Source organism: Podarcis melisellensis (genome assembly GCF_964234715.1).
Source record: "Podarcis melisellensis genome assembly, chromosome: 6".
Classification (NCBI taxonomy): Eukaryota; Metazoa; Chordata; class Lepidosauria; order Squamata; family Lacertidae; genus Podarcis; species Podarcis melisellensis.
In genome coordinates this window covers 12,929,016-12,941,522 of record NC_138538.1, presented here as the reverse complement: position 1 = coordinate 12,941,522, position 12,507 = coordinate 12,929,016, and the positions used below count along the sequence as shown (strand labels likewise).

The following is a 12,507-nucleotide window of genomic DNA, read 5'->3' as shown; positions in this document are numbered from 1 at the left end:
AGGATTTATGCACTAAGTAAATCAAGCTAAGGCTGATTTCAGAAAGCTTAAGGCACTACTGGGTCAGAAATACTCAAGAGCAGGGAGTCCTAGATGAATGGGTCAGCTATCAAAGGCACAAAGGCAGACAATTCCAACAAGAAAGAAAAGGTTGAGGCATCTCTTCTTCTTTCTTCTTTGGCGATCACTCTTAGCCGAGTAAGATTGTCTTCCATAAACACGGTTTTAACAATGAGTCCGTAAGTGACTGTGGAGGCGAATTCTGGATCCACATATCCTTCCACAGTGGGGACATTGGTTTCTGGGGTGGAACTGATCACGGTGTGGATTTGCCAAGCATGCCTTCCTCTTAGCACGTTTCTCCCTTGTGTCCTGAGTTCGAGTGTCTTCAAAGCCCATGACATCTTTGGTAAAGGCTGTTCTCCAGTTGGAGTGCTCGCAGGCTAGTGTTTCCCAGTTGTCAGTGTTATACTACAGTTATACTACATTTTTAAAGATTTGTCTTTAAACCTCTTTTGTTGACCACCAGCATTACACTTTCCACTTGTAAGTTTGGAATAGAGTAGTTGCTTTGGAAGACGATTATTTAAAGAAACTGGTGTGGCTGCATAAGGAGCTTACAGATGAGCTGAGAGTTAAGAAGGGCATGTGTAAGAAATGGAAGAAAGGAGGAGTGTACACGAGTAGTAAACATTTGGAGGGTGAATGCCAGGTGGGCTAAAGCTCAGAATGAGCTCAGGCTTGCAAGAGAGGTTAAAAATAATTTTAAAAGTTTTCTGTGTTTGAAGCAAGAGGAAGAAACAAGTGGTAGGTCCTCTGCGTGGAGAAGATGGAGAAATGCTATTGGGTGACAAACACCCACTTTGCCTCTGTCTTCACCCAAAAGGAAAGCGATGCCCAGCCTGGTGATAGCATAATAAACTGATGTAAGAGCAATTCTGTTATTCTATGATTAAATGTGGCATGGTTGCTGGTATAATATAGAATCATAGAATCATAGAGTTGGAAGGGACCTGAGGATCATCTAGTCCAACCTCCTGCAGTGCAGGAATGTGCAGCTGCACCATACAGCTATTGAACCTGCAACCTTGGTGTTATCATTCTCTACCATTCTATAGCCGACTGAACTATCCAGGCCTATATACGTGCTTATTTGAAGTGAATGGGAGTTAACTAGAATAATAAGGGTGGGAAAGTGTTTTAAATGTGCCAGCCCGCTGATGTGTTGGAATCAGTAAGCATGTGTTGCTTATTGGGCAGTGTTACTCAATGACATTGGTATGCCAAGTTTTCTTCTTCACATGTTCTGCTGCATTAGCAACATGCTGACAGACTGCTAGCTGGTTTATATTTTCATTCATTCCTACCTTTTTTATTATTATTCCAAAGCTTCAAGGCGAGTAACATATTTAAAAAGGAATTTAGGTATACAATATAATTGAATTCAAATAGATTCCTTCCTCATTAACTCTTGCTGCCAAATGGGCAGCTGCCAATCTGCTAGAGGCTGAACATTTTCCAGAAGCACCACAAACCTTTCCACCCTTTGTTTTCTCTCCCTATTAAGACGAAAAGACTTCTAATGGCCAGTGCTTGATGCCTGGACATTTTAATTCCCTGCTGTTTTGTGGGTTCCTGGCATGTTTTAAACTTTACTATTTTAGCACAGAAGGTTTGGTGTAACTTCCAAGGGGTCAGACCAAATGAGGCAATTTAATTAAGCAATGACAAACCTAGACAGCATCTTAAAAAGCAGAGACATCAGCTTGCCAACAAAGGTCCGTATAGTAAAAGCTATGGTTTTCCCAGTAGTGATGTAGGGAAGTGAGAGCTGGACCATAAAGAAGGCTGATCGCTGAAGAATTGATGCTTTTGAATGATGGTGCTGGAGGAGACTTTTGAGAGTCCCATGGACTGCAAGAAGATCAAACCTCTCCATTCTGAAGGAAATCAGCCCTGAGTGCTCACTGGAAGCTGATCGTGAAGCTGAGGCTCCAATACTTTGGCCACCTCATGAGAAGAGAAGACTCCCTGGAAAAGACCCTGATGTTGGGAAAGATTGAGGGCACAAGGAGAAGGGGATGACAGAGGACGAGATGGTTGGATAGTGTTCTTGAAGCTACCAGCATGAGTTTGACCAAACTGCGGGAGACAGTGGAAGACAGGAGTGCCTGGCGTGCTCTGGTCCATGGGGTCACGAAGAGTCGGACATGACTAAACGACTAAACAACAACAAAATTATGCAATAAAAGGCTGTCCCAACTAAAGGGCTTGATTTACATATAGGAAATGGTGTTAGGGAAAGGGTTAAGTCACCCCAGCAGCTACTTTTATGCAAAGGGAGAAAAAAACTCGAGAGATTTGTGACTCCTGTTTCATGTTTTTTCCCCAGCCAAGTGGTGTTACTCACAGGAAGGAACTTAAAAGTTTCCCTAGCCACAGAATTATGTTAATCAAACTCTCTCCCAGGCTGCGGGTGGTTAAAATATTCTTGTTTTGTAGACCAGGGGAAGGCAGATAATTGTTTTTGTGGCCAAGTTGATGGTCTTAACTTAGTGTGTATTTCCTTTATTTTGGTTTTGCTGAGTTCTACTGTTCTTGATTTTTAATTGAAAAGATATTTGAGAGCATGGTTTATGACAGGGATTGCGAAACTTTTGCAGCCTGACTGCTGCATTCCTGCATGGGAGACCTTTCATGGACCATATGCTAGTTCTGGGCAGGGCCAGATTCAAATATATGAAACTCGCCTTTGTATAGTAGGCTACATTCTAGTCACAAACAGGTTGGCTTTCTACACACCCACAAAATCCATCCATCCATCCAGGCAACTGTGGTATTATCACAGTTCCAGGACACATTCCCACCTCTACCCTGGCAGAATCACTTAAAAGGAGGGCCTGGAACAGAGCCAGTAAAGATTGTGGCTTGGGGAGGGTCTGGGCAGCCACCTTTGGCCCCTGTGACTAAGGTTTCCTACTTGTGCTTTACGAAGCAGGGTGGATATCTGAATAGAAATAAAATACGAGCCCATGTTGCTACGCGACTGAGGTCTTGGCGAACACTGAGTTATTCCACATTATGCAGGGTGTGATAATAAAGATTATCTGAATGCCTATTAGAAATACTTAGGGTGTAAAGTCCCTTTGGAGGAGGAAGATGTCACCTGTGTTCTTTGTAAAGCACTACGTACATAGATGGTTCTATAAAAATTCACTAGTAATAATAAACATTGCAGATGTTTATAACAAACATTTACACGTTCCTTCCTGCAAGGCCCAGTTCTCACTGAAGTAGTAGAACTGCAAGTGTGTCTCGCATGATTGTTCTTTGACATGAAGAAAGTTCCAGGCACACAGAAAATTAGTTCTAGCAGATAGATTGATGAAGATGTCAACCTAGGGTGTGGCAGCTGTGGAAAATGTGAATTCCAAGTTAGGAATCGTTAGTTGCAGGAATTAAAATGTAGCTGTCAATATCATAATGCGGTTATACAAATCTTTGGTGAGTTTTGAACACTATCCTGGAAATACTGTGTAAATTTCTGGTACATTTATTACCTCTAAAAGGATATCATAGATCTAGCAGGAGTTCAGAAAAGATCAACCAAAATGACCAAGGGATTGGAGCAATTCTCCTATAAAGAAAGGTTACTGCATTAGCAGCTTTTAGTTTGGGGAAAAAAGGTGAGTAAAGGGGACATGATAGAGTTGTATAAGATTATGCTTGGCATAGAAAAATTGGATACGGAGGCATTTCTCTTCCTCTCTTGTAATCGTAGAAACTGGTGCCATCAAATACAGCATTGAATGTTAGTATATTCATGGCAGCCAAAATAAAGTGCCGTATTTTTCGCTCTATAAGACGCACCAGACCACAAGACGCACCTAGTTTTTGGAGGAGGAATACAAGAAAAAAAATATTCTGAATCTCAGAAACCAGAACATCAAGAGGTGAAATCAGCAATCCCTCTTGCTGTTCTGGCTTCTGGGATAGCTGCGCAGCCTGCATTCGCTCCATAAGACGTGCACACATTTCCCCTTACTTTTTAGGAGGGAAAAAGTGAGTCTTATAGAGCAAAAAATTTGGTACTTTCCCCACACGCTGCAGAGTTAAATGCTGGCATTCCCAGAAGATGTTGTGATTGCCATTAACTTGGATAGGTTTAAGAGAGATTAGGCAAGGTCATAGAGGGTAAGACTATCAGTGACTACAACAGTGTGTTTGTTTTGGAGAGGGTTGTATGTTCTCTGTACTGATTTTGTGACGCGAAATCATAGTATTAGAAATGTTACAAGAAGCCCTAAAGTGAAGTCTTGAGTTTTGCATTAAAATTGGTTATGAGAGTGATGTAATTTTGAGTCACCTTAGAATGTAATGAACACTCACCCTTTGGAGCAGACTGTTTAATACTCAGAGGCGTCAAGGAAACACAGCTCCCAAGGGACATACGAGGATTAATTCATAGTTCTGTGAACTCCTTTTGCTCTCTGTGGTAGAATTTGACATCACAGTTACCTAGAATTGGAATTGCTCTAGGCCAGGTTTCTGTGCTCTGCTGCTTTACTTGAAAAGGTCTTTATTGTAAAGGGGATCGTCATAAAACAAAAAACAGAATGTTAAACTACTACATATGACTTTAAAATTATAACGGTAGAACAGTACAATGGAAGTGGAAGACTCCTCACCACTAAAGGAAGTACAGTGGTACCTCGGGTTAAGCACTTAATTCGTTCCGGAGGTCCGTTCTTAACCTGAAGCACCACTTTAGCTAATGGGGCCTCCTGCTGCCGCCGCGCCGCCACTGCACGATTTCTGTTCTTATCCTGAAGCCAAGTTCTTAATCTGAAGCACTATTTCTGGGTTAGCAGAGTCTGTAACCTGAAGCGTATGTAACCCGAAGTACCACTGTACTTGTGACAAAGCACATAATGAACCTGGGGAATTTGCTGCCACAAACGTAGAAGGGGACTGGAAAAACCATGTACATGTCAGACAATATTTACAGCCTTTGGCTATAAAAGGAACCAACCATGCTCAGAGTCAGAAACCAGACTGGACTAAATGGATATTTTTGTACATCCAGCAGGACAGTTAATATGTTTGTGTGCAGGGCAAAGCAGATTTAAACTGTTCTCACAATAGTCTCTTAAGCACACTTTATCTGTGCTTCTAATTTAAATATAAAACCTACTTTGGCTATAATATAGAATACATTTTAAAACAGCTCTTTCACATCTCCCCTGTTAACTGCACGTACAACTTAAGGGAAACCACATGCATGTAGCCATTGAAAAGAGGCCTATTTTGGTGAGCTATTCCCAACCAGCTTACAATGTTTGCAAATACTTGACTTCCCGTGTGGCTTTTTGTTATTTTAAGGTTCCCTTGGGACAATTTCCCCATATCTGCTTCACATTTACTTGCTTTTCTCTTCCCTGCCCATTCTTCCCCACCTTTTTTGTATCATGTCTGTGAAATTGGAAGTGTGTGGGCAGGAACATCTTTTAGTGTTCTGTGCAGCACCTAATCTGTTAAATTTAATCTGTTAAATTTATTTATTATAAAGCACTTAATTATTATTTTTTAACATCAACTACATTGTGAATACAAAGTGAACCAGAGTATGGTGAGGTTTACATTTGCTGGTGCAAACCCATTTAAAAAAGAGTTCATTCTAAAGTGGTGCTCCTGCCATGAGAGAGCAGCCAAATGAAATGTTTGCCATGTAAATTCCCCTTCAACTCTTGACACAATTTGAGTAACCAAGTCCTCTTCCCTCACGGCTGGTTGACAGTTACTCCCTCAAGTTGGCAGTTGGAACCAGGGTGGATAAAAATCAATGATTTTTTTTTAAAAAAAGAATTTTAAAAAATCATTTTTTTAAATTTAAATCAGATTCTTTTGATTTAAATTGGATTTTTAAAATAAAATGCTTTTGGAGGAAAAATATTTCTAAAGATAGTTATCTATTTAAGTTATGTTATAGTCCAAAGGCTATTTATCAGGAAATAAGGATTTAAGTTTTTCATGTGTGCTAAAACTCAGTAGGTTTTTTTTTTAAAAAAATGTTTAACCATATCAGTTAACATGGATACATATGCTATAATGTTATTGTTTTAGTTAAATAAATTGTTTAAATTGTTACTAATGATTATTTTCCTCCTTCCAATAAAGTACAGCAGAAATGTTGTGCAAATATAAACAGTTAACTTATTAAACCTCATAATAATTTCATAATTATCTGTCTATTTCTGATAGTATAACCAAATCAGTAATTTGTGATATAACTGTAAAAACTACTCTGAAAATGTATTATTCCAAAAATGATACCTTCATCTGGTTGTAAATATTAAGATTATACCAGCAAGAATGAGTCTTTCTGTAAAAAAAAAGATTTAAATCAAGTCTTACTGACTAGTGATTTAAATCATGATTTAAATCAAATCCACCCTGGTTGGAACTGACAGTTACTGTCTCAAGTTGGCAGTTGGAACTGACAGTTACTCCCATGAGGTGTTTCTTAGCAATGGTGGAGGGAGGGCAAGACGTCTTCTTTGAGATGTCGCTTAGCAATGGCGGTAGGGAGTTAATGAGGAAGAGATTAAAAAATAAAGAGCAAGGTCCTTTCTGCACTATACATTTAAAGCAGCATTGTACCACTTTAAACAGTCATGGCTTCCCCAAAGCATCCTGGCAACTGTAGTTTGTTAAGCCTGCTGTGAGGAGACTCCTGTCAGTGGCGGAGCGTATCTAAATAGCCTCATCATGCTTCAATATTTTGGGTATACTGAGTTTCTGAAAAGTATTTGTGATGATCAGATTATGTTTGTAGGACTACAAAAAGTTCTGTGAGGAGTAATTTAAGAAATATTGTGAAAATGGAAAGGGAGAAATGATTTGTTAGAAAAGGTAAAGGCAATATTAAGTTAAGAATTGCAGGAGAAATAATCAAGACGGAAGGCTATCAGAGATGCTGAGGGAAGGCCAAACAAGGACATATGTATAATAATTTGTGTGGTATGTCTTAAAAAAAATTTGTATGCTAAAAATAATAAAAATATTATTAAAAAAAAAGATTTTGGGCTCATCCAGACTTCTGCTTGTCTTGCCGCATTCCTGCTGGAAAAACCTCACTTTTTAGTGCTGAATCAAAGCAAACGCCAGTCGGTTTTTCCAGTCGTTTGCTCCGATTTAGTGGTAAAGAGCAAGTTTCCCCTGGGGAAAACCTCTCAGACTGTGCTTTATAGGCGTGGGATAAGCAGAAGCATAGATGAGCCCTCAGTCAAAGCCACCTTTTAAAGCCACCCAAGGAGACCCGTATTTCATATTCCCCTCACAGGATTTGTGGCTTTGGCAATCAATTCCTCTTTCCAGGGAACTCTGGACAGCTCTTGAGCAGCTTTTATTGCAGTCCTGTGCATTTATGTTCTGGAGTAAATCTACAGTAAATGTGTTGAGTGGCCTAGTAAATGTGTTTAGGATTGCAACCCCAGAATCTTTCCCCCCCTTTTAATGCAGATTACTTCAAAATGTTTTACCAGTTCACACCCTTCCCCCTCAGTCCACCTAGAACAGTTACAAAATAGTCGGTGCGACTAGGAATTGCTCTGGATAAGTGACTAACTATAGAATTGCTCAATAATACCAAGGGCAGATGCACTAAATGCCTTAACAAATCAGTGTCAATGTTCATTTTTGGAACATTATTTTTAGAACACATCTATGGCCTTTTTGTGACAAAAACAATTCCAGAATCAAACGGTATACTCTGGTTCTTTATTTGCTGAGGTTAACTTCAGTAGCTGATTTTTAGCTTGGGTGCTTCACAAGAGAACAAAAATAAAGAAATGTTCCCTTCTCACTTTTGCCCACTGTGCTACAAAAAGTATAGTTTCAATTGTTTTCTGAGATCCTGGCTGCCGAAATCAAAATGCAGTCAACTTCTGCTTTCAGCTGTTGCCACACAGCTGTTTCACATTGCTGATTGTCATATCTCCCATTGAATTATTATGCCAAAGCCACAAATGCTGAACATTATCCCCATTACTTCCAGTCTGATTACTATTAGGGCATCACCAATAACATATTTTTTTTTTTAAAAAAAAGAATTTTAAAACTAAAATTATTCTTGTTCCTTTGTGCTCAGATATTGAGTTGTCATTTTGTAGTGTGGAGCAACCTGTTGCTTTTAGTCCGCCTTTAAGAATTAGTAATGTGGTAGGTTTATTTTTTTTTTATAAGTGTAAATTCTACAAAATCTATTTTCCTCTGCCCTTGAACTGGACAGCGGCCTAGTCTCAGACTCCTCATTGTTGACTGACACTGCTGGAATGTCAGGAGCCATAATAACGTCTTTTGCAATGAAAATGCTGCTGTGTAAAGGGCAGTGAGAGTGTTCTCTTATAGCCTGCTAATTGACGGGGAACAATAGTTGTTTCCTTAATGGACCGTTAAGCAGATGTTAAACTTTAAAAAAAAAAGCATGGGAAAAGAAACCTGAAGCCACAGCTGTCTCTAGAGGTCCCTTTGGGCATTCTTTGAACACACAGAGAAAACATCTTTGATGTCCTGGAGCTGGCTTTGTGTCTGTGGCAGGGGTTTATTATAATTCTCCTTCTGGTGACTGACAGTTCTGATAATACTAACATTGCCTATCTGTGCACCTATCTACTTCTCAGTGCCGTATGTAAAGGAACACCTCCTTTAAAAATACAAACTTCTGGTGGACTGTAAAGTGGTTCTGGAGCTTTCTACCAGGGCCGGCCCTCCCATGAGGCAGACTGAAGCAGCTGCCTTGGACGATGGAATCCCTGGAGTCGCTTGGCAGTAGCTTCACTTCAAGATCTTGCAATATTAATAATAATAATAATAATAATAATAATAATAATAATAATAATAATAATTATTATTTATCATTTATACCCCACCCACCTGGCTGGGCTTCTCCAGCCACTCTGGGCTGCTTCCAACAAAATATTAAAATATGTAATACACCAAACATTAAAAGCTTCCCTAAACAGGGCTGGCTTCAGATGTCTTCTAAAAGTCTGGTAGTTGTAGTTCTCTTTGACATCTGGTGGGAGGGCGTTTCATAGGGCGGGTGCCACTACCGAGAAGGCCCTCTGCCTGGTTCCCTGTAACTTGGCTTCTCACAGCGAGGGAACCGCCAGAAGGCCCTTGGCACTAGACCTCAGTGTCCGGGTAGAACAATGGGGGTGGAGACGCTCCTTCAGATATACTGGACCGAGGCCATATAGGGCTTTAAAGGTCAGCACCAACACTTTGAATTGTGCTTGGAAACATACTGGGAACCAATGTAGGTCTTTCAAGACTGGTGTTATGTGGTCTCAGCGGCCACTCCCAGTCACCAGTCTAGCTGCCGCATTCTGGATTAGTTGTAGTTTCCAGGTCACCTTCAAAGGTAGCCCCATGTAGAGGGCATTGCAGTAGTCCAAGCGGGAGATAACCAGAGCATGCACCACTCTGGTGAGGCAGTCTGCGGGCAGATAGGGTCTCAGCCTGCATACGCTGGAAAGTGAAGCTTTGGTGGGGGCGACACCTTCCTATTTCACCTCAGGTGGTGAAACAGGATGAGCCACACTTCGTTCTACTATGCTGAAGTGGGCAGCATGGGACAATTTTGTATCAAGGATTTATGTAAGTTAAGCATCCAAGGAGAAAGGAGAAAAAGTTAACAGAGATTTATTACCTGCCTTGGGAAGGCTGCATTCATTTAAAGATAGAAAGGCAATATACACATGCTGTTGGTTTATCTATCATCTATCTATCTATCTATCTATCTATCTATCTATCTATCTATCATCTATCTATCTATCTATCTATCTATCTATCATCTATCATCTATCTATCTATCTCTATCTATCTATCTATCATCTATCTATCTATCTATCTATCTATCTATCTATCTATCATCTATCGTATTTTTCTGTGTATAAGATGCCCCCATGTATAAGATTCCCCCTATTTTTGGAACTCCAAATTAAGAAAACACCTCTCAGCACTACCCATGTATAAGACGAGCCCCAATTTTAAATCAAATTTTTTGGTAAAAAACCTAGTCTTATACACAGAAAAAAATGGTATATACAATACATTAGTATTTGCTGATCTGGATATGGTGGTCTTTAGTAGTGTTGTCCAATCTGCCCCTTGCATGCTACTTTCCACTGACATTGAACTTGTGCAAAACCTTTGTTTAGGTTTCTGCAGCTGCTAAACTTGTGTTATTATCCAACATTACATGCAAACCCTTTCACATACTACCCACTGAAAACAACAGGAGGGTAATTCCATTAAAATGTCAACCTACAGACCCATTTTTCATTTTCATATATACCGAACGTGCTCTTTATAATCTTAAAGAACGTGCTCTTTATAATCTTAAAGAAAACTTTCCAAAGTTCCATCTGGTAAGCAGCTTTTCAAGATGACATTTTACATACAACTTAGAATTTTTCTACTCCTCTCTCAAGTATTGATTTTTCTCTAATAGAGCTCCCACTCTTTTTCTTGAAATATATACAAGTTCCTACCAGTTTCCACTCAAATGGGTCAAGGAGTGGGAGGCCCAGCCTGATGAGCCAGGCTGAACAGGTGGACTCATTTACAAATCCAAAACTTCACGTCCGGAGCCAAAGGCTTCATACCTTGCCTCACAGGGTGACAGTACAAATGTAGAAATGTAGAAATGTTGAAGGCAGTGTTGAACACAAAGTGTAAATGGTTATTTCACATATTTTAAAATGAACACAGGGGAAGATGCCCTCATAGGAAATATGATTATCCTGAAAGAAAGCACAGATGCTGAAGCAGTCACTGAAGTACTGGTTTCAGTTGGCAAATTTGTTATTGTTGAGTCTGAGATGGAAATTGAAAAGAAAATGTTTAACGGTATGATGATTTTGAATATGAAATCCTTGTGTTAAAAAATGGGACTCCTCTGACATTTGTCTTCCTTGCAAATGAAGATGAAGATTAGGTTGAAAAGAAACAAATAGTTTGGGCACTGCCACAGCCAAGTGCAAATTCCCATGGGCATTACAACTTCTCACATGGACTCTGTGCAGATCTGCAATTTGTTAACACATAGTAAAGCCTTATATGCACGAGGCCTTGCTTGGGAGGCCTTTATTTGTGTATCTGTCAGTGAATAGTCACTTGTTGGTCACAGGTCATTTATCGGAAAACGTTCTTTCCACAGTTTCCAGTAAACATTCCGGTAACATTGACACCTGCTCATGAAACATTAGCTGTTCATGTATTTTTTGCTGCAGGCAGATATACAGGGCGAGTCCTTTAAAAGAGGCCCTGTAGATACAGAGTATACATGTTCCATGGGGTCTCTTTTAAAAGACTCACCGTGTGTGTGTGTGTGTGTGTGTGTGTGTGTATACACACTTTTAGAGAACACAGTGGACACTCAGGTTGCGAACGTGATCTGTGCGGGAGGCACGTTCGTAACCCGCAGTGTTAAGTGCAGGTTGCGATTTGGTGCTTCTGCGAATGCGCAAAGCGCGATTTAGCACTTCTGCGCATGTGCAACCACCGAAATCCGAAAGTAACCCGTTCTGGTACTTCCGGGTTTCGGCGGGTCTGTAACTCGAAAAAACACAACCTGAAGCATCTGTAAGCTGAGGTATGACTGTACCGTTGTCTTAAGTTGCAGATAAATTCTCGAGGTTCCGAAAGTATTGTGTTGGCAACATCTTTCAAAACACAATAAAAATAAAGGATTTAAACTTTGTTGGCATACTTATTCCTTATATTTGTAGGGAAGATCAATCCAGCTAACACACAAACGGTTTAATGCTAATTGCAGTTCAAATAAAATTAACTAAACACACAGAATATTATGTAAAGAAGCTTATAAATGCCATTACCCAGGATTGGACTGTAGAATCTAGTTTGGATAGTTCCTGAGCCTTTGCTAAACTGCCGTGGTCTTCTGGGAGATTTGCGTGAGAGAATTATACAGCACCGGGTTGTATACGCATTTGCTTCCAACTTTGCATGAGAGAGAGACAGACAGAGGGATTAAGAGGGAATCAATGTCTCAAACTATTAAAAGTAAATAATGGAAAGATTATAGTTCTAATCGCTACAGGGAAAAAGGGCAGGCAAAACAGACAGCGGATAATCCTTTTTGGAAGCTACTAGTTTTGCCTAACTGTTCAGAGACAGACATAATTTGCTGTTTTACATGCAAATTTTAATGTTTGGTGGTTCTCAGACGTTTTTGAGAAAAATAAAATTGGATGAGGTTTAAGCCTGCACATCGTAAGCAGCAAAAGCTTTCCGTTCCTCCTTGAATGGGAAAGTTTAGTTTATCTTTTAAATTTATTTATTTTGAAAAAGTCTAAAGTGTACTTGCATCCTAAAAATAGATTTCAGGGTGGTGTTGTGGTTAAGGACAGTAGCCCCATAGTTTGCTTTGGGTTTAGATTCCCTAGTCTTAGTTGATACAGATTTGATTAGTCTTACAGT

General features: G+C 39.8%; 1 protein-coding gene and 1 long non-coding RNA gene across 8 annotated transcripts in view; one reads left to right on the top strand and one right to left on the bottom strand.

Moving 5' to 3' along the window:
- Positions 1-12,507, bottom strand: part of LOC309373195 — a 336,584-nt gene that overhangs the window by 2,360 nt on the left and 321,717 nt on the right. For 2 of the 5 annotated variants that reach the window (XR_014169821.1, XR_014169822.1), the window contains exons 1-2: positions 4,390-5,634; positions 3,561-3,637 (exon numbers count right to left, since the gene is read on the bottom strand). This is a non-coding gene — a long non-coding RNA (uncharacterized lncRNA). The other 3 variants (XR_014169819.1, XR_014169820.1, XR_014169823.1) reach the window with 3 other exon arrangements.
- Positions 1-12,507, top strand: part of EDN3 (endothelin 3) — a 38,660-nt gene that overhangs the window by 13,975 nt on the left and 12,178 nt on the right. The window lies entirely within an intron of this gene.